The 27067-nt window shown below is 41.8% G+C and overlaps 6 non-coding genes across 6 annotated transcripts; 3 read left to right on the forward strand and 3 right to left on the reverse strand.

Annotated features, from left to right (window-relative positions):
* Window positions 1-1860: 1860 nt before the first annotated feature.
* On the reverse strand, window positions 1861-1954 carry TRNAI-UAU (transfer RNA isoleucine (anticodon UAU)). Its single transcript has 2 exons — window positions 1917-1954; window positions 1861-1896 (listed from the first exon to the last, which is right to left on the reverse strand). It is a non-coding gene; the product is annotated as a tRNA-Ile (tRNA).
* Window positions 1955-8264: 6310 nt separating this feature from the next.
* Window positions 8265-8337, reverse strand: TRNAT-CGU (transfer RNA threonine (anticodon CGU)). The gene has a single exon. It is a non-coding gene; the product is annotated as a tRNA-Thr (tRNA).
* Window positions 8338-13240: 4903 nt separating this feature from the next.
* On the forward strand, window positions 13241-13347 carry TRNAL-CAA (transfer RNA leucine (anticodon CAA)). The gene is made up of 2 exons: window positions 13241-13278; window positions 13302-13347. It is a non-coding gene; the product is annotated as a tRNA-Leu (tRNA).
* Window positions 13348-15776: 2429 nt separating this feature from the next.
* TRNAL-CAA (transfer RNA leucine (anticodon CAA)) lies at window positions 15777-15884 on the reverse strand. The gene is made up of 2 exons: window positions 15847-15884; window positions 15777-15822 (listed from the first exon to the last, which is right to left on the reverse strand). It is a non-coding gene; the product is annotated as a tRNA-Leu (tRNA).
* A 7773-nt stretch (window positions 15885-23657) lies between these two features.
* On the forward strand, window positions 23658-23729 carry TRNAM-CAU (transfer RNA methionine (anticodon CAU)). The gene has a single exon. It is a non-coding gene; the product is annotated as a tRNA-Met (tRNA).
* A 2099-nt stretch (window positions 23730-25828) lies between these two features.
* TRNAK-UUU (transfer RNA lysine (anticodon UUU)) lies at window positions 25829-25901 on the forward strand. Its single transcript has one exon. It is a non-coding gene; the product is annotated as a tRNA-Lys (tRNA).
* Window positions 25902-27067: the final 1166 nt, after the last annotated feature.

The following is a 27067-nucleotide window of genomic DNA, read 5'->3' on the forward strand; positions in this document are numbered from 1 at the left end:
CAGGTCCCGTGCCTCAAAACTAACAGTGCCTCCTCAAAGAAAGAAAATCCCCTTGCCATTGCCTGCATCCTGAATCTCTTTGGTTCTTCAGTTACTTCTTCCTCTTGTCTCTCTTCGTCCTTTCTCTAAGCCTCCAATTCCTGGTGCTTCTTAGCAGTACCATCTACATCACCACTGCTTTTATGCTTGCCTCCAGACATCCTGGGCTTGAAATAAAGAGACTGTACTGCCGTACTCTATACAGTACTGTACAGTAAAGTACACAAAAACACACCTACTTGTAGCGGATACACGCACATGACAAGGTACGCCAGACACGTGAACTAACCTATGTGGTTGGATGTGCAAACACACATTCGCATCTTTGAAAGCTCGCCTCTTGAAGGTTCGTATGTAGGGGACTTACTGGAGCGACCTCTGTTCCTTGTTCTCCTCTAACTATGCTCATGGGGCCATTCCCACGTCTAGGCTTTTGCATTTGTTCATACCTCTGCCTCCACCTCTTTCAACATATATATCCAAGACTTTCTCCCATATTTCCTTCAGGTTTCTGCTCAAATGTCACTTGCTTAGAGAGGCCTTCTCTAACAACCTTACCTCATATAGCACTCCCAGCATAATCCCTGTTATCCCTGATCCCTCTTATACTATTTTTGTTTTTCTCTATAAAACGTATCATCACTTTGTCTTACTGTATATTTATATTTACTTGTTCATTGTTTATTTCTCCCTACTAGAACTTAGATTCCAGAAAGCAGAGGCTGATTTTTAAAATTTTACTGCAGTAATCTCAGCACCTAGAGTGGATCTGGGAAAAAGCAAGCATCAGGTATTTGTTGAATGACTGCCTTTGAGATACAGTGCACAGGAGAGGGAGTGGATTTGAAGTTGATGATTATCCCATGTGTTGATGTTGCAGATCTGTGTGAATTTCTGGACAAAAACATCCCGTAGGCAGTAGGATGCATAGATCTGGATTCAAATGCGAGGACTGGATGGGAAAGAAATACTACAATCATCAGTATTTAGAGAGATGTTGTAATCAAGGGAATGAATATAATACAAAGAATGTGTATATCATTAGATGAGAAAAAAGCTGAGATAGAACTGTGGGATATAGCCATATGTAAGAGACAGAAGAGAAGGAGGGCCCTGTGAGACACTGAAATCCAGGAGAAACTGGTTAAAAGCAGAGCAACATTCAATCATTTATTTCAGACACAGCGTCAGGATGAATGTCATTTTCCCAAACAAGGCCGTTTATTTTCTGATGAAATTAGGAAGAGATACATACAGAGCCACCTATGTTTCATTGCTGGGGGAAATTATTTTCTGTTCCCCAGTCTGGTTTATGTAAAGTAGGCGGTGGAGCCTGACTCAAAGCACATGTATATTTCAAAGATGGAGTTCAGCAACCTCACTGCAAATCTTGTGGAACTCAAAGCTAAGATGCCTGACAGCAGCTTCCGGAAATCCGTGAGCCCCGGTGACAGCTGCACGAAATTGCAGAGCACAAGACCCAGGTTTTCCTCCTCCTTGCTCAGTCCCCAAGGATCTGAGAAATGGTTTTTTAAAAGGATCGAGGAAAGGGTGAGGGAGACTCATCTGAGGCTGTACAACCTGACTTTAAATTCTCCTGATTGAGGAGAATCGAAATTGCTTGAATATGTTCAATCTGCCTCCTTTTGGCTTGTGATTTCTTCCTATGTTTGAAATATGACCAAATATCCTCCTTAATCATAGAATATCTCCATTCTCACCATGGAAAACGTAATAACCTCTTTTCAGCTTTTTCTTTAAAGAAGAGGAACAGAAAGCAGTAGAATGAAAAGAGACTGAAATCGTAAAGGGCAGAAAACATGCTCCAGGTGAGGCTCGAACTCACAACCTCGGCATCACCCGCACATATACTGCTGTATAAGTACCGCGCGCTAACCGATTGCGCCACTGGAGCATGCTTTCCTTGCGTTCTCGGTGCGCGCTCTACAGAGTCATGAGCGACGGGCGCGCTCGGTCCCCGAGACAAGCTGGAGCTGGAGTGCGCGACACTGCTAGGGACCCTCTTCACCGCTACCCTCCTCCACCGCGGCTACCCTGGCGAATAAAACACGCTTTGTTCGAGACACTTTCATCTTTCGCGGAAGCGTGTATGTGATCCTTCCTCTACGCCAGCGTAAATCAGCATTTCCCCGGGATCCGGGGGTGCTCCTTTTAGAAGCCCCGAGAGAAAGCTGAGGAGAAAGAGCGAGCGGACTCTAGCTCTTCCTCGCCTTGACCCCAATAAGGGAACGATATCCATGGAAGACAAGGGCTATTTAGCTGAGGCAGAGCATCACCGCGCACCGCCTGGCTGGTCCGTGATGCTTCCTACCAGATGGAGGACGCCGAGAAGCCGAGACAGCCCAGCCCTCGCTCGGCGAGTCTCCCAGCACCCGCCGCGCTCCTGGAGGGACTACCCGCCTCGCTGTCCAGCACCTCCAGGCTGCGCCTCCCGGTTCCCCCAAATCCTCCCCGAGCCTGCCTGAAAACCGCATTCGAAGTCATACAGCCAGCTGGTCCGGCATCTCTTGCGGGAAAAGCCAGAGTGGTAACCGCTCCTTTGTGGCGCGTGTTACAGAAATCAAGGCGGTGTCCACCACCACTAATCCCACCCTGCTCCTCCACCTGCTTTGACCTTCTTTAGAGGTTCATTGCAGATAGTTTGCCTCTGCGATCTAATGCCCACCCAGTATCCTCGTTTCCTGCCTGGGGCATCTAATTATAAAGGCTAGTTTTGTTTATTTGTGTGTTTGCTTGCTTGTTTTTGGCGTGGGGAAATCGCAGCTGTCACATACACACGAGATATGAAGCCTTTTGGCTTTTATGGAATAATTCCTGTCAGAGAAAAGGAGAATTGTGTAAAGAAGGGAATAGTCTATTCCTGACCACAGAGTACTTAACAAACAGGACAGAGAGTAATAGACCAGTGAGCAAATTTCTCCATACTGACGCATGAAGGGATGTGAGGGCAGAAGTGTTTCCACATCTCAGTGTCTGTTGCATTACTGAATTGGGATCTTTACATACACCTTAAAGTGAGGAGCAGTGAGAAGCGATATAGACTCTTTAGTAATGACCATCTCACCACACGATCTCCTCCTACATTCCCACCACACAGTCCTAGAGAGAGACCGAGATCTGCCTGAACCTCTAGAGGTCGTTCCATCTAAATAACAATAGCAGCCACTAGTTGGATCGAGCTTATCATGTGCCAGGCACTGTTCTGAGTGATTTATATAAACCTCATAAGAGCACTCATGGTGCTGTGTTCCAAGTCTGGATCTAGGTAAGAAGAACCAGTATCTAGGGAATTACTGTTCTTAAGAGATGAAAATTTACAAGACTCACAGTATGTCACTGGATATTAAACTGACTTTCATTAACACAACATAGGCATTATAATGGAGAAAAATGTTGATAGAAAGCTAAGTGCTTTTAATTGTTAATATTAACACACACACACACGGACACACACACACATTCTGATCTCTGCCTACTCTTCCATGGAAGGCCAGCCTGTATGGACCACAGCATGGGCTCCCCTGCCCTGTGACTTCAGCTTTGAGTTTCATTTGTGGGAGCACTTAGCAGGAAACCAGAATGAGAGAAGACAGAGAGGTTGGAGTATTTATTTCTCTGGGTCCCTTTCTCTGGGTCAACTTCGTTCATCAAAGTGGACATTTCCTTCAAGCTCCAGATAAATACCAGAAGTGAAATTGCTGGATCATATGGTAGTTCTATTTTTAATTTTTTAAGAAGCCTCCATGCTGTTTTCCATAGTGACTACACCAATTTACATTTCCACCAAGAGTGCAGAAGGGTTCCCTTTTATTCACATCTTCACCAACATTTGTAATTTCTTGTCTTTTTGATAATAGCTCCATCTTTTAATTGGGGTATTTAGACCATTAATATTCAGAGTGATTATTGATATAGTTAGATTAATATTTACGAATTCATTATTGCTTTCTATTTGTTGCCCTTATTCTTTTTTCCTACATTTGTCATCTTACACTTTTTCTGACTTTTGAGGTTTTAATTGAGCATTTATATGATTCTATTTTCTCTCCTGTCAGCATATCAGTTATACTTCTTTTACTTTTTTTTAGTGGTTGCCCTAGAGTTTGCAATATACATTTGCAGCTAATCCAAGTCTACTTTCAAATAACACTATACCACATCATGAATAGTGTGAGTACCTTATAATAACAAAATAATCCCAATTCGTCTCTCCTGTACCTTGTATCATTGCTGTCATTCATGTCACATATATGTAAACATGCATAAGCAAATACATATACATATGATATACAAATAAGCATACATGAGCAAATACTTTGTTTACACTATTATTTTGAACAAACTGTTATATGGCAGATCAATTAAGAGTAAGAAAAATACAGGGTTTTATTTTACCTTCACGTATTCCTTCTTCAGTACTCTTTCTTTGTCTATGTAGACCTGAGTTTCTGACCTATAGTTTTTCCTTCTCTCTTAAGAAGTCCTTTTAGCATTTTTTTGCAAGGCAAGTCTACTAGCAACAAATCCCCTAAATTTTTGTGGGTCTTTTTTTAATTTATTGGCTGTGTTGTGTCTTCGTTGCTGCACGCGAGCTTTCTCTAGTTGTGGCGAGCGTGGGCTACTCTTCGCTGTGGTGCATGGACTTCTCATTGTGATGGCTTCTCTTCTTGTGGAGCACGGGCTCTAGTCACGTGGGTTTCAGTAGTTGTGGCACGTGGGCTCAGTAGTTGTGGCTTGCGGGCTCTAGAGCACAGGCTCAGTAGTTGTGGCTCATGGGCTTAGTTGCTCTGCGCCATGTGGGATCTTCCCGGACCAGGGCTCAAACCTGTGTCACCTGCATGGGCAAGCAGATTCTTAACCACTGCGCCATCAGCGAAACCCAGAAGTCTTTCTTTCTTGCTTGCTTCTGAAGGATAATTTTGCAGGGTACAGAATTCTGGGTTGGTGGGTTTTTTTCTCTCAACACTTTATATATTTCACTTCATTCTCTTCTTGTTTGCACGGTTTCTGAGGAGAAGTTGGATGTAATTCTTATCTCTGTTCCTCTATGGGTAGGGTGTTTTATCCTCTGGCTTCTTTCAGGACTTCTTCTTTATCTTTGATTTTCTGTAGTTTAAAAATGATATACCTACTTGTAGTCTCCTTATTATGTATTCTTGGTGTTCTCTGAGCTTCCTTAACATGTGGTTTGGTGTCTGACATTAATTTTAGGGAAAGCCTCAGTCATTATTGTTTCAAACATTTCTTCTGTTTCTTTTTCTCTTCTCTTTCTGGTATTGCCATTACTTACATGTTACACCTTTTGTAGTTGTCCTACAGTCCTTGAATACTCTGTTCTGTTATACTCAGCCTTTATTCTCTTTGCTCTTTCAGTTTTTGAGGTTTCTATTGATATATCCTCTAGCTTAGAGATTCTTTCCTCAGCTGTGTGCAGTCTACTTAAAAGCCATTGAAGGCATTCTATATTTCCATTATAGTGTTTTTTTGTCTCTAGCATTTCTCTTCTTCCTTCCTTCCTCCCTCCGTCCCTTTCTCTCTCTCTTTCTGTTTCTTTCTTTCAATTTCCATCTCTTTGCTTACATTGTCCTTCTGTTCTTGCATGCTGTTTACTTTATGCATTAGCCCCCTTAGAATATTAATCATCGTTGTTTTGCATTCCTGGTCTGATCATTACAACATTCCCGCTATGGTGCTTGCTCTGTCTTTTCAAGTGTCTTTTTTTGGTTTTTGGTTTTTGCCTTCTGGTATGCCTTGTAATTTTTTCTTGATAGCCAGACATAATGTGCTGAGTAGAAGGGACTGCTGTAAATAGACCTTTAGTAATGTGGTGGCGAGGTGTGGGGGGCAGGGAAGTGTTCTATAGTCATATGATTAGGTCAGTGACCTTTTAGTGAGTCTATGCATCTGGACTGTGAACTTCACAAAATTTCTGTTTTTTTCTCCCCCCACCCCCAACCCTGGCCCTTAGATGGGATAGGATGATTAGATTGGGCTGGCATTGGGCATTTTCCTTCTCCCATATAGAAGGCTAGAACTGACTGAAATAGAGTATTTCGCATCCCCCAAGTCAATATGGCTCTGCTAATACCCCATCAGGTTAGGCTCTGGTTAACTAGTTTCTCCCAAGAGCAGGCCTTTTATAGATGGACAGAGTCTTCTGGTGTATTTCAAAATAGTTCTTCTTTTTTTTTTCCTCTGCCAGTATTATGAAAAAAATTTTCTCCAATGTTTACTGTGAGAACTTGGTTGAACTCCTGGCAGTAAATCTCACAATATTGTTAGGGCCCCCTGTGACTGAGTTCCCCTGGAGTTTTTAACTCTCAGAGTTGTCCACATTGAGCCTCCAGAAATTCATAAATTACAGTTCAGGTTTTCTTCCCAGTGCTCATTCCCCGGCAGTTTCTGGCCATGGGTCTCTGCTTGGTAGGTTTGTGACTCATATCCACCAGTTTGTCTCTCCAATCTTGCCAGTAAGGGTTTGCCCTGTATTCTCCTCTCTCTTAAGGATTCAAGAAGAGTTGTTGGTTTTTAGTCTGTTCAGCTTTTTAATTGTTGCTAGGACAGGGCGGAGACTTCCAAGCTGTTTACCTGAGGAACTGGAAACCATGTGTTGTGTTTTTAAAATTACTGAATATGGTGCCACGTAATTAACAGCTTTTTATCAGTGTGTGCCAAAATCAAGGTCCCTGAAGTTCAGTGGATAAACTGCAAATATTATAGACATTAACACTGTAAAGTTATTACAAAGATGGTTTTAATTTTCCGTATTATTTCCTTTTAACACCAGGCTAAATAATTTCCTGATAATGTCATCTGTCTACAGAGTGCATGCAGGTTTGGAAATGTGGCATTCACTCATTCATTTTTTAAAAATGTATTCACACATATTTGAATTCCAACTTACTATGGTGATACAGCTCTAAACAAGGCTTGGTTTCGACTATCAATAAGTGTCACTTTAGAAGAAAAAGAGAAAAAAATACATCAATTATTTAGTAGATATTATCCAATATATGCTATAATAAAGGTGTACAAATGGTGCTATGAAAAGACACCTCTCACCTAGATTGAAAGTAAAGTGATACATGAGCTGAATTCTGAAAGATGAGTAAGGCTTAGCTAGAAGAAGGGATAGAGGCATATTTCAAGCAGAGAGAGTGGTATTCATGAAGCTATGCAAAGCATAAAAAACTCTGAAGACTGAGGAACGACCAGAGTCCTCAGTTGCAAGAAACAGACAGCTACTCTGGTTGATTTTAATAAAAACGAATCATCTGTGCCTGTCCTGCATCTTTAGCAATTTACAATAAAATTTTCAAACGTGATACAATATAAAGTGTGTTGGATTGTTTCAAGAATCCAAAGTACTTTTTGAGGAATGTATCTGTGACTTTGGGGTATTATTATATTATTAATTATTTAATACAAATGTGGTATATGGAAATTCCATCATTTTAATCTTTGATGTAGATTCTTGATTTTAGCAATTTATGTTAGCCATTCAGAAGTGATCAGGGGTTTGCTTTTGCAGACAGCTAATTCCAATAATGAGATCATAAATTGAGACCGGGAAGATTAGTTGCTTCCTACTTAGGTTGAATCTTCATCAGCACTGTGTTACTTTCTTTGTTCTTCTTTATAAACTGACCTTGGTTCCTTGGCTTTCAGGTAACTTTTATGCCTCCTAAGGTGTTTGCAAACTCACCACACTCTGGTTACATTTCTTCAGCTCGGCTTAATTCAATAGTTACTGAGCACCCACTAGGTTCCACACTCTGCAAGGCTCTGAGATACAATGTCAAACAAGATATGGCTCCTGCATTCAGGGGAGCTTAAAGTCCATTAGGTAAGTATGATAAAATCGATAATTACAATATCTCTTTAGGCCTATAGCACCCAAGTTAGTCAGGACTGTACATTGCAATTTATTGAATCCCAATGAAAATTACTGATAGTTTATCAGCCAGCTTATATTGGTATTAATTGTGTTGGTGGCACTTCAAGTAAGGTTTTCATACCTGAATTTCAGGTATCATGAAGAACTCAGATGGCACAGCAGCTTTATTTCTGTTGTGTAATTCCTTTTTTACTTGAAAAGGTCCATTTTTTGTTCTAGGTTTTGGTGTCAAGGATAACCGAAACTCACCCCTTAGAAATACATCTCTTAATTAAAGTCTGCGCGAGATGGAAAACTAACAGTTCCAAGGCCCCGGTGAGATTCGAACTCACGACCCCTGGTTTACGAGACCAGTGCTCTAACCCCTGAGCTACAGAGCCCCAGTTGGTAAAACTTCCACTCCTTTTCCTAAAGCAGATTATAGGCTGAGATCTTTAGGTTTTTGTTTTGATTGGTTTCTAGAAAATTTGACGCTCTGCCCTCATCCCCTTTTCGATTTTCTGGGCTGTGGTCAAACAAATTCCCTCACTCTCTGATAGTTTTAATACCCCGTTCGATTCGCTTTTGTCAAAGGAAGTACAAGACCCTTAAATCACCTCTGAGAGTTTTGTTTGAATCCAGAGCCTCCGAGGGTCAGAGGTTGCACGTTGACGGGAGTGGGGAATAAACAGCTAGCCCACCTGCCAAGATGCGGAGGTTGGGGTGAGAACTACTGGGCCACTTGATTTTAGTTACAGCCACGCCCGGTGCTCTGCAGTACCTTTCGCACCGATTGAAGCCCAGATATTCCAGACTTCAGTTCTTAGAGCCTTGGGGGAAAGCAGGCAAGATCTGTCTCAAATTCCCCGATATCAGCTATCAGAAGAGAGACTGAGGGGTGAGGGTAATGATGAGGCCAGCAGGAAGAAGGAAATTGAGCGACCTCCCGGGAACAGAAGCCGAGGAGAGGCTCTGCCTTTTGTAGCCTAGTCCTTGAGGCTGGAATACGTTTTGGAGCCTCAATCCGGGGTGTAAAGAAAGGGCCATGTTTCTCCTCCACCGCGCGTCGCTGAAATCCAAATAGAAAAGTTCTGTCCAAAGGAGCTGTGGCAAAGATACCAGAAAATTGTTCATTTCCACCCGGGTAAAGGGGCTGTGAGGGTCACCAAAAAAAAAAAAAAAAAAATCTGTATAGCGACTCAGCTCACACAAGCAACAACCATAATGTACAGAGAGCCGGTAAAGAAGAAAACTCAACCACAAATCCTAGGTCTCCTGTCCCAAGTCAGAGGCCCTGTGCACCTGAAACAAAGCAAGGACTGTTTTCCTGTCTACTTTCAGGATTTGATAGCTGGCTAATAAAGAAACAATGGCTCTTAATTACAAACAAAAAGCAAAACCAAAGCACCTCGACTACTGACAAATACAAGTAACATTAAAACAACTCAGCAAAATAAGATTTATTGGTGGAGAAGTGGGGAATCCAGTCTCTATGCATCTGTCCCAACCTGGAATACAGTTCTCCCATAATCCAGAGGAGAGGCTGCAGTCTCTGAAAAGCCAGCCCGCCAGCTCTCTAAAAGGTCTCCCAGGGTAAAAAATAACACACTCTACCTCCCACTCACCAAAGTCATATACAGGCAAAACAATGCCCTTGTGACCTGGAGTGTCATAAATGCAAATAATAGGGAAACGCAGCAAAAAAAGAAATGGGCGTATTAAAGAAGTTGAGAGTGAGGGGAGTGAAAGAAATTGAGGTCGATTTTATCACTACTACTCATCAGCGCTTCCTAAACGTCTCTGGACTCAAGGTCTGCCTCCTGCCTTCCAGAGGAGCCAGTTTGTTCAGATTCTCCAAAATCCTAAACTTGCCTGTGCAGAAGGGCCTGTCACCGGAAGCTCCTCTTCATCTCCTGAGTATCAGAGAAGAAGGGGATGCAGGCTCAAGAGAGATCATAAAGTCCCAACAAACCTGTGATTTGCAGTTTTCTCAGATTTCATCCTGTATTTAGGTTATAGTGTTCACCTCTGGTTTTCTTGCACCTAAAGAAATGTATAACCTCGATGAAATACGGTGAGACGGGCAACAGGAAGAAACAGTCCTCAGGACTTTTCAGTAACATTCTCCTCAAGGTCTTTCTAGTTTCTGTCTGCTGCCCGGGCCCAAAGTCACATGCTTTAGGGTTTGTTCCCATTTTCAGGTAACAAAATGTCCATTACCCAGTACTCATCATGAATTTATTGTCTCTCAGTCCCAAATTCACCCTTTTTGCCTGCCTTGTGGAAATGGATATGAATCCTTTAAATAGTTTTCTTTTGCCAATCGGCACTGAAACTCTGCAGGTAGAGGATGGTGGAGAATCATTGGAGGAGGAAGGGGGTTTTGCATCCTGGTTCTCACGCACTACTTGGACTGCTGCTTCCCCAGGGCCTTGCTGCTACACCAGGCATGGTTTTCTCCTGCTTCATGATCCAGCAGCAACCAGCAGCCACCAACTTCCCCTGGCCAGCGTCCCCCTTGAGTGTTTTATAGTGGAGGGCTCTCAGTGAGAGACCTCTCCAAGAAGAGCTTTCCAAGAAACGCTGGAAGATGGATCTCCAGCCAGTTCCAGAGGGCACATTTCAAGCAAGTTCTGCTGGCACAACCCGAGAGCAATTTCTCCACTCTTCAGTGAGCCATGTCCGTGCCTTCCCCATCGAGGTCTGGATCTTAGCTAAGGGTGGGGTGAAGGATAGAGGGCTCTTCCTTCTGTGCTTTGGCTCAGCTGTAGGTGAGGGGCACTTCCTAAGCTGTTTTCAGCCCTAAGGGTAATGACTGCTCCTTAGATCTGCTATTCCTTTATTGTCAGTGTTGTCTTTACTTTTTTACTAGCCAATTCCTTGTTTCTCCAACACCTTCTTCAGGTAATAATTCTCTGTATTAAACTTTCCCTGTTCATTATAAGAGAAATACTTTCTGGAGATGTAATGTACAACATGACAACTGTAGTTAACAACACTGGATTGTATATTTGAAAGTTGCTAAGAGAGTAGATCTCAAAAGTTCTCATCACAAGGAAAAAACGTTGTAACTATGTGAGCTGATAGTTGTTAACTAAACTTATTATGGTATCATTTTGCAATATATACAGATGTCAAATCATTACGTTGTACACCTTAAACTTACACAATGTTATATGTCAAATATATCTCAATAAAACGGAAAAATAAATAAATAAACAACTTTTCCTGCCAAGTTATCTGTTCCTCTCTCCTCATTGGACCAAGACTGATCCATACCTAACTATTGTCACGTAACAAATCATACTAAAACTTAAACAGCTTAATTTATCACCTGTCATTTATTCGTTCGCACAGCTTTGTTGGTTTTCACAGAGTTTGGGCAGAGCGCAGTGAGGACAGCTTGCCTCTGCTCCGTGATTTCTGGAAACTCAATTGGAAGACTCTAAGACCAGGGGCAGGAAATCATCTGAAGGATGGGTTACTCAAACGTATGGCAGCTGCTGCTGGCTGTGCGCTGAGGCCTCAGTTATTTTCCACGTGGTCCCTCCCTGCAGCTTAGTTTGGGCTTCCTCACAGTGTGGTGGCTGGGTTCCGGGGACAGATGTCTTGAGAGAAAACTACTGGAAGCTTCTATCACCTTTTATGACCTGGCTTTGGAAGTCATAGAGTATCTCTTCCATCGTAGTCACAGGCCTATCCAGATTCAAGGGGAGGGAACAGAGACCCCCGCAACCTCTGGAAGGAAATGTGTCAAAATTGCATTCAAAGGAAAACACGTGGCATGAGATACAGCGGTATGGCCATCTTTGGAAAATACAATTTACTACAGGTTTTTTATGACTGAACTCTAACCACTTAGAAGCCTCTATCTCCTCAGATTTCACTTATCCAATGTCCCCTGGACTTGTAATGAAAATTTTGAGACATTAAAATAAATTAATATTAAACAGGTGCCTAGGAAACATACTACCCAGCAGTTCATGGAATATTGACTGTACTGGGCCCTGCAAAAATCAATCTATAAAGAAAATTGAATTATGGCATATTTCAGTTGCAATTTCATGTTTACATTATATTTTGATAATATCCATTTTCAAGTATTCCAAATATTTTAAACCTGTATTCAGACGTTTTCATCTACAAAAAAATATATAAATAGACTTCAAGAGTGTATAGGAATATACCTATGCTTCAAGGTATAGGAAGCATTAGTGCAAAAATTCAACATATGTATATATTAAAATACAAACTGTCAATTTTGCATACTTTGTAATTGTACTGTTAGTATAGTGAAAAAATACTCACAATAAAAAGATTAAAATCTACAAGCAATAAACTTATTTTTTAAAAAGAGATGCTTCCCATTTAGTTTTAGGGTAATAGATGAGGTAATTACAAATTAAAAAGTGATAGCTCTCAAATTTAAGTGTCCTATAGATTTAGATTTTACAGCCTAATTATAGAAACTTGGTGATCCTCCTAGTTATCGGAATTTTAAATTTCTTCTCTCCTTTAATCCTAGAATAATCATTGCAACAAAGATATTTCTTCTCTTTTTTTTTCTTTTTGTCCCCCCCCCACTTTGGCTATTTCATTTTCAGTCACTTAAACATATTTTTTTCAACATTATGTTTCAGAATAGCTGCGGTCACCCAAGATGGGTAATATTTATTGGAAAGCATCTGAGAGCTCTAGAGAGAAGAAAGGCAGGATTATTACTGTAGAGCACAAGTGACCCTGAAGGTCAGGAGACGGTGATGGGTGGAATGAATGATGTAAGTATGGCTTCAGGAGATAAAATCACAGTTTGGATGGGTTGAGAACAAGGGGACTGACCCTCTCTTGTCCAGAGCAGTGGGGTTGACCATTTATTCACTTAAGTTTCCACCGATCCTGGGGCAGCATCGAACTGGACCTGCTGGATAAAGGTTTGAATCACAAAGAACACAGTGACCTGGGGTCCAGATCACATGTGGGGGTCGGGACCGTAGGAGGAGATTCGTGTGAGGCGCGGGACCCTGGTCTGGCAGGCGGCGGAGCGGAAAGCAGGAGACTGGGCTGGGAGTACTGGGGAAGGGGGAGGAGCGAGGAGGGAGTGTCGCTCAGTACCCTGCCACCCTGTCTCCAAGGCAGAAAGAATTATTCAGGTCCTCGCTAACGCTCGTACCTCCTACGTCTCTCTGTTTCTCAGTCTCTGAATTCAGAACTAGGCCGACAAATTTTCAGAAGCTTTCTTCTGGGACGCAGCTAGGCGCTAACCCCTCAGCGTCTGCAGTATAACACTTCCAACTACAGCAACGTGTCAGGATGGCCGAGTGGTCTAAGGCGCCAGACTCAAGCATCTGCTTCTCACCGTTGAGGCTTCTGGTCTCCGAATGGAGGCGTGGGTTCAAATCCCACTTCTGACACATTCCTATTTTGTTTCACCTGACACGTTGAGGTAAAAAGTTTCACCTTGGATAGCTCATAATAACTCAACCCTCAGCACTGCAAATATTTCCCACCCTGAAGGGCACTCGAAAATGAGAATTCCCCAGTCTGAGAATCTCAGGATACTTTCAGAGCTATATGGAGGCAACCTCCAGCGCTGCCTTCTGTGAGATCCCTCCTCCCAGGAAAAAACTACCATAACAACTTGTGGTCTTTTCCTTAGTGGATCAACTGACCGGTCATCCACACTTGGATCTTGGGTTTTTACTGTGGGAAGAATTACTGAAACCTTCACTGCTTTTCTGCACACAGAAAGGAATCTGTTATAAAGTTCTAACAAAAAGTTTCCTTTGTCACCTTCTTATATCACGTCTAAAATCTAAGAGGGAAAGTCCCTCAAGATTATGACGCTGCTGAAAACATTTTTTGGTTATCAATAGCCCAAAAATGCTCATACTATTAAAATTAAGTAAATTGATAGCTCATTTTGAGATTTCTTTTCAGAATGATGTGATCTAGATGTCTTGTCTTTCATTTTATAAAGTAAAAAATGCCTTCTATGAAGTTCTACATAGGCTAAGTAAGATCTTGGTCTTAAAATTAAGATCTTAGACTTCTGCAGCTTTGACATTAAATGAGTTTTTCTTCCTGTATAGCTTTTAAATCACTACACAGCAATTTTTCTCCTAGAAATGTATCTCAGTGAAATTCCAGCTCAGCTCCATGCTTGGCCTTACCTAGTGTAGCATTTTGCAGTACCAGATTGTTAGAGGCAACTTAGATGTCCATCAGGTGTACAGCAGTGGCCACCCATGAATTTCATACTATGTAGTAGTTGCACATAGAAGCAGATGTAAATGTAGCAAGACAATAGATTTTTCAAACTGCGTTGAGTAAAAGAAAAAATATCAGGTTGAACAGTGCCAATGAAAATTAAAATCACACAAAGCAACAGCATTTTTTTGAGGGTAGTTTCTTTTCTAAAGAACATTAACAACTTTAGAGAGGATCTATATGTTGCGGGGAGAGGAAAGGGATGGATACAGGCCATGAAACAAACTAGAACTGAGAGTGACCTTTCATGGACCAATAACACAAATGAGCCCTGGACAACCAAGTGTGATTAACTTACCTTTTGAACCCAAAGCCTCTCTTTCCCTTCTATCATTAAATTCCACTTTTTTACACTCTACAGATTCCTAAGCACGCACCACTCTTTTCTGCTCTGCATTTCCCCTGCAATCATGAAATTCTAAATTATTTTTCTCCATTCTCCATTTTCATCTTTTTCAACCATTGTTTCGAGTTGGGACTGTTTATTTTCCTGTTACTGGCTTTATTTTGTATTTCAAAGCATTCCTACTGTATTTTGGACTAGACAGAGAAACCTAAAAAGTATTGATAAAATAAAAAATAATTTTACAATGTTTACTTCTCTTTATAAGGTACCCAACACCTGCTCAAGATGGTGAGTACTGAGCTCTGAGGATCCTTCTAGCCAGGAAATTGTTACAGAGCTTGATTTAAAAAAAAAAAAAAAAACCCAAAAAACAACTTAGGAGACAATGTTCTGAGTACTTGCCACTTTTCCCAACGTGTCGTTTCTTAAATATTTAACTTAGGAGATGGTAAAATAAGGTATTGTGATGTTGTTTTTAAATGTAAAAGGCAAAACCAGAAGCTGTATATACTTACTCCTCTGTATATCTTTCTCATTAATACAAAGACTGCAAATTGATTTTAACAATTGTATGATTGTTTCCATTTTGTTTCTTTCAATTCCTCTCTATGGGGAAAAGCTGTGAATTTTCCAATAATTTCCCCACTGGGAAAGTCTAGGACTTTGTGTGGGAGACCCTTAAGCTGAGCTACCACTAGAGAAAGTCTGGGTCCTTCTGGCTGGTGTGGTCATGCAGGAGATTGGCCTTTGATTTGCCAACAGCGAGGCAGCCAGTATAACGTTTTCCTCCTGCCCACAGCAAGTGGGTCTCTCCGGGAAAGGAAGATCTTCCTGGTTACTGTGTATTTTTGTTTTGTTTTGTTTGTTTTTGAGTCAAGTTCCTGGGTTTCGTTAAGATCAACAGGCTGACATAGCAGGGCACGACCTTCTGCTGGAAATCCACTGCCGGCTTCTCTCGGGAAGAGAGGGTCATCATCGGTGGCGCTACGATTTTTAAAATGTGCCCAGTACTCCAGGTTCTCTAATTGGGAATTTTCATTTGTCAAAGGCTTGACTGGAGGTTCGGGAGACGCTGGTGGAGGGGTGTCTTTAGAGGCAGAAAGGGCCGAATTACGGAATAAGCGAGGATGATGCTCAAGTGCCAGGGGGAACCAAGGTGGAAGGGCAAGAGTGAGATTTTTAAAAGGCTGAAAGGTGAGTGTGCCTGCCGAGAACAAAACTGAATCCTGTCAGAAGTGGGATTCGAACCCACGCCTCCATGCGGAGACCAGAAGCCCCAGGAGAGGGAAGACACAAGCTTGAGTCTGGCGCCTTAGACCACTCGGCCATCCTGACACGACAGCAGCAGATGCTCAGCGGTAACAATTCTGTCCATGATTGAAGACTGTTCCATCCAGGAAGGAGAGGAACCAGTCGTTTTTAGAAATTACAGGAGCAAACCAAGCACTATCTGCAAAACCGAAAGACAGGAAAGGAGGAGTTTTACGGTGAAGACGTGCGCTGGGCGACAGAACTGATGCTGCTCTGAAAACCAGGAGCCCACATCACCTACTTTGAGTCTCTTTCTCTCACTCCACCCCCGCTGACCACGGTTACAAGACCGACCTTAAGGAGTAGGGGACTTGGGATATAGATTTTATCGGCCCATGTTGCAACTACCGGCTTTCAGGAGCTTTCCCCGCTGCTCACAGTTTCACACAGTATTTTATCTTAGGTTTTTATTAGTGGAGACTGGGCCTGTGAGTGGGACTTAAAGATTCCCTGTACAGTAGTATTTCCAGCATCTTAACAGTTCCTGCAAGGGTCCACTCCCTTATCCTCTCTGCTCTTCTCTCCTCCCTTTCCTTCCGTTGCCATTTTTCTCTCCCTCTAATTTATCTTCCCTCTTCCATTCTTTCCACCTGCGTGAAAGAAGGGATGTGAAGTGAAGAAGCAGGACATGGTTTATTATAGGACACATAATAAGAGAAATATAGACCATGGAGGACTCAAGTTAGGTCTTGGTTTAAAATCTCTACTGAGTTTTAAAAAATGTTTTTGTTGTTGTTAAAATCCCTCCTGCTTTGGTTAAAGAGAGAGGTTCATCCAATATTTTCTTTCCATTCTGTCCCATAGTAGTCTTTAGTTAGTCTCCCAAATTAATAGCCTTCAGAAACTTTTCATTTCCTACAGAAAAACAACCCAAACACATATGTATGAACTGGCAAAACAGCTATTGAAAGATCCAATTTTGTGTGCACAGTGATCAGGGGTGAGTTGTTTTCTTTTGCTTCATTTTTGGTCTTCATGCAGAGAACCTAAAATACAGTTTTAAAGGCAATGCAGGAAGAGTAGAAAACATGAGGATCTTGAATCAGATGTGTATGTTTGAATTCAAGCTTCATCACTTACAAAACTGTGATGTGTGATATTTTATATTATTGAGACCCTCTGTGAACACTTCCTTCATCTGTAAATTTAGAGGGAAATCCCTACCTCAAGATTCTTGAGGGATTAAAAAGAATTTATGTAGGTACTTTCCCCAGCAAGCCATGTGACAAGGAGCAGTCACTGAAGAGACCATTCACCCTCGAGGTTCTATTTACAACCTCTGGCATTTATAGAGTTTTGCGACAACCCAAATTCCCTGCTCCATTGCCTTTTCTGAACTATGGTGTCCTACCTTCCAAACGCTTAGAAAATGTGCTCTGGGTTCTCCTTTTCTGCCAATTAATAATCTTTCAAACGTAACAGCTCCCCCTTCCCCTTGGTCATGTGCTCTGTCATTCAGCCCTCGACATCCCAGTCAGGAGTTCTCTCTCCCTCTTTTGAACCCCCCAAACATATTGGTGTTATCATTCAATGAAAAGCTGAAAACTTGACTTTCAAACCAATATAATATGAACACAGTGTCAAAGATTTCATATATCTCACTAACCAATGAGTAAGCTGTTAAAAATGCTTCAAAGGAGATTATGAAGAACAGACAACACACAATCTGAAAGGCTGAAATAAATGTGCTAACAGATGCAAAATTGGTTAATATTCTGTAGGGCAATAAAACTTAAGATTGGACTTATTTCTTCTATTGGGTAAAATTGTATCTCAACTGAGCAAAATCCTTTGCATTGATGTAAACAAGAACAAGTTGCATTATTATCAATTTTCTGTGAGTTAACTTCTCCCACCATAGAGTTCCGGAATAGCCTAGTAAATAGAAAGTCAGTCAGAGATGCACACCCCTATAAAATCAGATAATCCCTACGTGGTCTACTAGACTAATGCCCAGTACTTCACTAACGCAAGGACCCAGTAAATTCTGTTGTTCATTTTAAAATCTTGGACACATTTTCCTGACACATATGACAATTTATGGTAGTCGTCTAACAGTAAGCTATTAGGAGAGTGTTAGTGGAAATGGAGACATGTCCCTGAGTTCTGACTCTTGTCTTAGTTTACCTATTTGTAAAACTGAGGGGGTATATATTTAATTACAATGCTGTAGTCAGGTGGAACATTTTAAAATCTTTTATACTTTCCTTAGTTTACATGCTTTCTAATGTACTCTTGTGTTTCCAAGATGAATAAAAACAAATGTATTATCCTGCTTTTGTTTCCAATCTTTCTTCTATCTCTCCCCACTTGATTATTTAAAATATCAGGTGTATGTAGCGTGAAGGGAATTCCAAATCAGCAGTGTCTCCAGAGGCAAGTGAATTTTGTTTCCCAAGCCCAATACAATGTGCAGCTCAATCGAAATGGTCAAAATCTGGCAAACCAGAGAAATAAAGACTCCACATTAGAGATCCCGCAGTTTGATTAACTCCATATTAATCCCTTCCGGGAACTTTTTGAAGCTTTCACTTGTAAGGATGTCTTTTAGGGGAAAGAGCAATAAAAATACATTTTCCACAAACTGTATGTGTGCACTTGAAAGAGGTTGTTTTAAGAGCTCCTGAACAGAGACTGGGACAGCTTAGGCCGTAAAGAAGATAGTCTGTGATGGCAGTATTTGCACAAAGTCATGGAATTTTCTCATAAGCTAGAAATCAATAGAATAAAGACTTCTGCAACTGAGTTCCACTTATTCAAAATAAGTTAGAAATTGGCTTGAAAAGAGAACAGTTTCTGAAATAAACATAAATGTGGAATTAGTCTCTGCAAGTCTAAGTTATATTACTTGAAGCATCTTGGAACAGTAGCCTTTTTTTTTTTTTAAGTTTTGTAGGTCAGTGTTTCTTTCATTTTAATGAGCTTACAAATCACCTTGGGATCTGGTTAAACTCAGATTTTTATTCAGTACATTTAACATATGAAAGAATCACCTGGAGCAATTGTTAAAGCAGATGCCTGGGCTCCACCCCCAGAGATACAGTCAACCCTCCCGTATCCCTAGGTTCTGAAATCCTTGAATTCAAAAACGGTGGTTCAAAAATATTAGGAAAAATTTCCCAGAAAGTTCCAGAAAGCAAATTTTGAATTTGCCATGCACCAGCAGCTATTTACATAGCATTTACATTGTATTAGGTATTATAAGTAATCGAGAGATGATTTAAAGTGTACGGGAGGATGAATGTAGGTTATATGCAAATAAAGTCATCCCTCAGTATCCTTGGGGGATTGGTTCCAGGACCCCTAAGGATACCAAAATCCGAGAATGCTCACATTCCTTATATAAAATGGCACAGTATTTGCATATACACACCTTCCATATATTAATACTTCAAATCATCTCTAGATTGCTCATAATACCTAATACAATGTAAATGTGTGTAAATAGTTGTAAATACAATGTAAATGCTATGTAAATAGTTACCAGCACTTGGCAAATTTCAATTTTGCTTTTTGGAACTTGCTGAAATTTTTTTTCAAATATTTTCGATCAGAATTTGGTGGAATTTGCAAATATGAATGCAGGGATATGGAGCGCTGACTGTACTATGCAGAAACAATTTCCCTTCTCTTCTAGTTTTTTTCGGCTGGTCTAGTAACTAAAGTGACATAGGAAAGGTTAACAGGAGAAAAGCTGATTTAATTTCATAAGTACAGGAGCCCCAAAGATATGAGGCTCAGGGGCAAATTGGCGAATTGAGGCTTATGCCACCCTGAGCTCAGGAATGGGATAGGGGCCTGAGGCTTCAAAGGGGAGGTGTGTAGTTCCCAGGAGGATAAGAAGAGGAGGAGTTTGGTAATTAGAAATTTGCCCTGCCATGCGCATAGGTCTTTCAGATAGAAAAGTTACATCTGGTAATAGTTTTTTTTTCTTGTTTTTGTTGTTTTATTTGTTTGTTTGTTTTTTCTGGTACAGGCCCCCTATCAAAACTCTTTTGGGTAGTTATGGGAGAGGTAAAAAAAATTTTTTTCCTGAGTCACCTGGGTCTTGATTGACTTCAGCTCAAAATAATTCACATGCCAAAGAGGCATATTTTGGGGTGGCATATTCTGCTTCCCTTCAACATCTAACTTTAGAGAGATTACATTTTTTCTCTTTTAATAGACATGGTGCTCTCTTTTCATGCTAACAGGAAGACTACCCATCATGTGATATCTTAACTCCAGAATCTACAGACTAAATATAAACAGTCATTGGCTGATTCTCCAGTCAAGGAGCAACTTCTAATCCTGTTTTCTCTATTTCTTGTTTGGAACTTTAAATCTCCTTTTTCATGCTTATTTACTAGTCTTTCATATTTTTCTTCTATTAATCTCTGTTTTATTGACTCAGGAATATTCACTTATATTTTTTCTACTTTTACTTTCTTCATTTGTATCTAATTTTTTAATTTATCCCCATCCCTTGAGTGTTGAATGATGTGCGATTTTTTTTATTAGTTATCTATTTTATACATATTAGTGTATATATGTCAATCCCAATCTCCCAGTTTATCCCACCACCACCCCTCCCATGAAGTGCAATATTTTTAATGAAAAGTTCTTGATTTTAATATAGTCACAGTTGTCATCTTTGTCTTTATTGTTGGATTTTCCCCTTTTAATTAAAAGTTCTTTTCTACCTTTAGTTCCTAAAGATATTCTTCACTGGTATCCTTTAAATGTTTTTACTTTGTCTCCTCCCTGGAAACAATTCCAGGTCAATTCAGTACAATTCAATCCAGATGACCACATTTAAAAAAATCTGCTGAGGGAGTACTACAGGGGAGTGGTTAAGCAGCATTAAGCAGTGGGCTTTCAAAATGAAGGTTTGAAACCATATACAAGCCCCTGTGCTCTTGTCCTTTGAGGTTAAAAGCTTTTTGCTTTAACATCCCAGGCCTCCTCTGAGTCTCAAAATGTTGACTCAAGAGTTAACGATTAGGAATTGTGAAGACATAGACACAAAGAATAGCTGCTGGTCCAGGAAACTAGTAACAATTTAGACTATAAACCAGCCGTATAGCAGAGTCACTGAACTCCCAGCTCCCTGAAAGATAGACGTAAATGTCGGACACACATTACTACCTTTCTACAGGAAGCAGACGCCCACCAGATGAAAACTGCTGACCACAGGCATGGAGACCCCAGACTGACTGAAACCAGAAGACGTGTGGTGCTCAAAATTTCACCTTGATGCCAACCAGTCTGAGAACTGTGCACAAGGTCATCACACACCCTGGAGCCCCTCCCTCACACTGCCTTTAAAGGCCGGTGCCTTTAAAAACCATATTAAGATGGTTTTTTAAGGGCACTTGTCCACCATCTTCTTGGTTAGCTGGATTTCTCTTTTTTCTTCTTTGCTGTTGTTGTTTAGATTTCTCAAATAAAGTCACTCCCCTTGCCTCAGCACCTCGTCACTCAATTTATTGGCCTGTCCTGTGGGGAGTAGCTGATCCTGCATTCTTCCTGTGAAGACATCAGGCTCCCTCTTTGAGAATTCAGGCCTGACTTTTCAAAGGTGATAGAAAGATAGTAAAGAAGCTGGGGGGGAGGGGGAGAGGTTTGCAGGAAAGAGAACCAGACTCTATGGAAATCTGGGGAGCAGGACCAGATACATAACTTACAGGACCCAGTGAAAAATGAAAATGAGGGCCCTTTGTTCAAAAAGCAGGAAGAAAGTGCTGTTAAAATTATGAAAATATACCCATATGAGTCTGGGTTAAGGGCTCACGCCCACCAAGACTCCCACCCAACTTAGCCTGGCACTGTCAGGCTGCCAGCCTGAGGCAGGGACAACAGGCACTGTGCCACACCCGAGAGGCACCAGAGTTATGCTCCTTAACCAACCACCTCTTCCCTAGACCTCCCAGGGGGCTTACTGCTGAGGCAGGTGTGAGAGGGGGGTGGGGAAGGATAGTAGGGCAGGTTGCCAGCTGAAGGGTACATTGGCCGCCGAAAACTCATCTCTGGGTGGCGGGACCTGTGAGAGCCAAGGCTTCAACGAAAGCCCCACAACTGCATGTGTTCCGTGTCCTATTGGACCTCACGAAACGTGTGTAAAGGTAAAACTATTAAGAATTTCAAGAGAGCAATTGCAGAGCATTAAACCCCAAGAGCAGGACCCTTCTGAGTGTGGGTTTGGGGGCAGTGAGCTGCGTGACTGCATAGGTCTCAGGCCCATGAATCTGGCCCATTTAAGGAGCACAGATCATATTCAGAATCTTGTGGGAGAGATACTGGCTTGGTCCCTCTGGTGATGAAACATCGTCTGCAGCTCCTCTAGCCGCTCCATCCTGTAGCTGAACTGTGACTGCAATATGGGCCTTTCAAATAAGAACTTTAAGCAGATGAATAGAAATTGAAAGATAAATTTGAAGCTAAAGATGAGGCAATAAGGAATGAACAATAGAAATGAAATATGTGTGGTATATGCCCTAGAATCCAAAGCTACATAAATGCCCACAAAAACGGTGTGACCCTCAAGGACTCAGGTTACTTTGCTGGAATAAGAACATTTGCATTGAGCATTTGAAGAGATTTACAGAAGGCCACTAATAATGCCAAGGCCTGGACCCCAACCATACCTCATCGAATTTCCAAACCTTCCTTCCAAGGTTTTCCTGGGAGAGCACTCAGGACTAAAAGTTACTGGCTTACAAGACCATGGGCCAATGATTCTCTTTTTGAAGGTCGTAGTTTTATTCTGTTAATGTAGCTGGGGAGGTTACTGGGGATGACAATATCTGAGGAAGTGATGATTCCATGGCTGCGGTCTTAGGAGGTTAAGACAAAATCTGTGGCTTCTGTAGCAGAGAAAATGAAAAAAAGTAGAATCGGATCCCTGCAGAATTCAGAGGGGAATTGAGAAGGACAGAACAGCTCAGAAAAGGAATCAATCAATCATCTCCTGAGGTAGACTTATGCAGCAAAAATCACCCTTCTGGATTATGAATATTGGTGGCTAGGTTCGTCTCAAGAAACTCGAGTTTTCTCTGCCCTTGGAAAATGATAATTTCTGGTTCCTAAGGAGATTGGAGTATTGATAACCTGTCTTTGTAAAAATCCACTTAAAAGTTTCACCTCATCCGTAGCACCTTCGATGTCCAACACTTAATTTAGAAATATATTAGAGCAATCCAAATCATACAAAAGAATGTGGCATATAACCATGAAAATAGAAAGGGAGAAGTCTGATTTTGAATAAGCAGGCAGCAGGTGGCCGTGGACTGAGGTGTGAACAAAGAATCCAGCTAGGGTAGATCACCTTGCGCTTCACGTCTCCCTCAGCTCTGCGAGTGACAATTCTCGGAAGTATTTGCTTTTTCTTCTCTTCCGCCACGTCTTCAGTTTGTCCAGGGGCGTACAGTGCCCCTGCCCTGTCCTCGGCCTTGCCATTGAGGGGGAAGAGCCAAGGCGTCGCAACTTCAGAGTCTGGGAGTGAGCTGTGGGAGGCGCGGGGGAAAAAAGTCTGAGTTCTAAATTCATCCCTAGAAATCGGTGTAGGAGACCCTAACGGGTTGAATACCAAGTTCCTGAGAAAGGGTTTCAGAACTTCGGTTTTTGAGTAAATTGCAAAAGTGCAGAAGCCTTAGAGATTTGCTTGTAGGCAGCAATCTTGAGAAAGAAATGTGGGGCCAACTCAGAATGAAAGAAGGAAGTTAGTGGGAAAGGGAGAGGGGGAAGAATCGACAGGCTTGAGCGTCTATCAGTCTGTATACAAATTGATAAGGTGCAAGAAAGAAGCTCAGAACTGAGAGCAGAGTGGCGCAGCGGAAGCGTGCTGGGCCCATAACCCAGAGGTCGATGGATCGAAACCATCCTCTGCTATGACTTTTCTTTTTCCAATATTGGACCAACACACGTTATTCACTTCCTCAAACTACAAGATTCCCATAAGAACACCAGGCAGAACCCCAGCATCCCTAAAGGTGCTGCTCTGCCAGTAGCAGGCCCCAAATGGAGGAAGCTGGGCACATTTCTGGCCACTTTCTCCTGTCTGAAGCTTGATGTCTCCCTCTGTCTTTGCCAAAGGAATTGTCTATGCCAATAATATTTCTGTAACAGCAATATTGTATTCTTTGAAGATTAGTAGGTCTTTAGAGGGGGGTGGGGCAAGGGGCAATTTCTAAAAAAAAAAAAAAAAAAAAAAAAAGAACACCAGGCAGAGGCAGCTAAATTCAAGCACTCATGACAGTGACACTACTGATTTACATTTCTTGTTTTCTTTTGGATCTTAATGAAAATTAACTTCTATCAAAAATGTGTCTTTATCAATGTTTATAAAGCTCGCAACATATTGGGAAACAATGCAACATCTTAATTATCGTCTGTGTGCAGTGACTCTGTCACTGCATTTTTGCCTATGCAGACGTGTTAACAAGACTTGAAATGGAACAGGACCCTTCGATCTTCCCCGCCCCTCCCCATGCCCCCCGCCTGCCTTTTATCTGTAGAAAAACTAGCCAAAAGAATAAGTATAATCAGAGAAGTGAGAAAATGCAGAAGCAAAGGAAAGCAGTCAAAGAGGACAAAATAATAATAGTTTAGTCATTGAGCAAAGTCAATGCCCTTTAGTTCCTCCTCAAGGGCTATAGGTAATATTCTGAGCCACATCCTGTGAGCTGTCTTGTAGATACTGAAATCCCCACCAGGTGGAAGAAGTTAACTACTTGATGACCAGACTGTAGCCACGACCTAAGCTGCCACAATTCTGAGAACTGACCTCAAAGAAATGGGAAAAAATCGGCCTTGGAACTAAAGATTGGCTGTACTCAAAACAATCAAGATGACACTGATCAGACCAGCCACAACCAATTTCAAGATGACTGTCAGAGCTAACAGTGCTATTTCTGCATGTAGCGCCCTCCCTCCGCCTATCCACCCCTGAAACCCGCCTTTGAAAGCTCTTGGCCACTGATTGTCAGTGGGGGGAGTCGGCCTTTGGACAGGAGTCCGCCCTCTACCCTGGTTGCCGGCCTCCGAAATAAAGCAAACTTTCTTTTTCACTAAGCTTGCCTCTCAAGTATTAGAGCAGCGGACAGCCGGACCCCACTTTCGGTAACAGTCTCATGAACAAATGAAGACCTGCCGTGACAGAGGCAGCGAATGCTGTTCCACCTGCCTGGTCCTTCCTGCCTTTAAAGAGAGTGGAGCTCAAGATAAAATGTGGAGTTGAAAAGTAAAGGAATAGGACAGGGACAAATGTGGACTCCCCACACTGGCTAGAGGGAGGTTGGAGAGACGAAGGGAAGAGTAGAGGGGGAAGGAGACTGGGGAGAGGGTGAAGAAAAGGCGTGTGAAGGAAAGGTGGGCGTGCTGAAAAAGTGACATGTAAGAAAATTTTGAAGAAGTGGGTTTTCAGGGAGCTCTTTTCCTGGACGGAAGCACCACTTCGAAGTGGGCGTTAGGTTGTTTCTTGCTGTGGCGTTAAAATTCCAGGAGACCCCAACTATGAAAGAAAACACTGGAGGAAACAAAGGGAAATAAACCTCCTCCTTGTGACATAACCTTCATTCTTTACCCAATTTTTGATTTTCCTGAAGTTCTTCCCACCTACTGATGTCATTGCTGGTCAAGGAGCCTGCGCGCCCGCTCTAAAGCCGCCTCTGATGAGTGGGTGCCGCCTCAAAGGGCTCTGTCTGCAATCATTAACTGCAGGAATATTCCCTCCCCAACGGATCCCACCCTACTCTCAGCACGACTTTCCCCCTGCAATAAGTGCTACACAATAATTGTCTGTGCAACGAAGAAATAGTTTGGGGGTTAAATGGAATCTTCAATACAGTCAAGCCAGTTGCAGTGTTGGGTCGGGGGTACGCGATCAACGCCCCTGGCAGACCCAAGTGATTTCCGAAATCATGAACATCACTAGCACACCTCGGTGTTCTTAGGCATTCTGTATAATGAGTTAAAAATCTACTGACGAAGCCTGAATAGCTCAGCCGGTAGAGCATCAGACTTTTAATCTGAGGGTCCAGGGTTCAAGTCCCTGTTCAGGCGGAGTAGATTACTTTTCCATTTCAGGTAACAGAGCCCATTTAGAAATGCCTCTGAAAGTGGGGAAACCCTAACAGCCAAATCAGGGAAAGGCACTAACCTAAAATAGTTTACCTTTTAGTTTTTCATTAATTTTCCTTTCCCAAATATTCACAGAAACACTTCCCCAAGTTTCTAAGAGGAATCGAAAAAGGGCATCATATAAAAATAATAAACCAGTAATAGATTTATTGAGAAGTAAGCCATTTAAAGTTCCCTTAAAATGATTCATTAATCTGGGAGTGGAGGGGAGCAATTTGGATGGACCCGACTAGATGTGATGGTATTAGGAGGTGGGATCTTTGAGAGGTGATTAGGTCATGAGTTAATCCCTCCTAAATAGAAATAGTGCCCTCTCAAAGGAGACCCCAGAGAGCTCTCTCTCCCTTCTGCCACGTGAGGCAACAGTGAGAAGACAGCGGTCCATGAGCCAGGAAGCTCTCACCAGACAATCAGAGAACATGAACCATGAAGATTTGCCTGTTAGGCATTTGGTGCCTGTCTTTCTTTAGAGAATCTCTTTTGTTTCTTTAGTCTGAACAATAATAACATAAGATTGTATACTCTTCCTCTCCACCTCCCTTCCCTCTCATCACAACCAGTTTTAATCAGTACCTTTACAGCTATTAATTCATACTTTGGTGCAGTTAACTATGTTTATGCATATAACACTTCATCCTTCATACTTAATTTTAGTGGGTTAAATAGTGTCAGCTGGAATTTGTGTCTTTCTAGAACCTCTGAAAGTGACCTTACTTGGAAATAAGTTTTTGCAGGAGTAATTAGTTAAATTAAGATGAGGTCATACTGGGTTAGGGTGGGACCTAAATTCAATGACTGGTATCCTTATAAGAAAGGTCACAGATGCAGAGAGAAAGAAGAAAGTCATAAGAGGACGGAGGCAAAGATTGGAATGATACAGCTACAGCCAAAAAAAAATCAAGGATTTCTGGGATCCACCAGAAGCTAGGAAAAGGCAAGGAAGGAGTTCTTCAGAGAACCTTCAGAAAGAGCATGGCCCTGCCAACATCTTAATTTTGGACTCCTAGTATTCAGAACTGAGAGAGAGTAAATTTCGGTTGTTTTTAAGCCAACCAGTTTGTGGTAATTTGTTCTGGCAGCCCTAGAAA

This window comes from Neophocaena asiaeorientalis, unplaced genomic scaffold, assembly GCF_003031525.2.
Source record: "Neophocaena asiaeorientalis asiaeorientalis breed wild unplaced genomic scaffold, Neophocaena_asiaeorientalis_V1.1 scaffold239, whole genome shotgun sequence".
In the NCBI taxonomy this organism is placed as follows: Eukaryota; Metazoa; Chordata; class Mammalia; order Artiodactyla; family Phocoenidae; genus Neophocaena; species Neophocaena asiaeorientalis.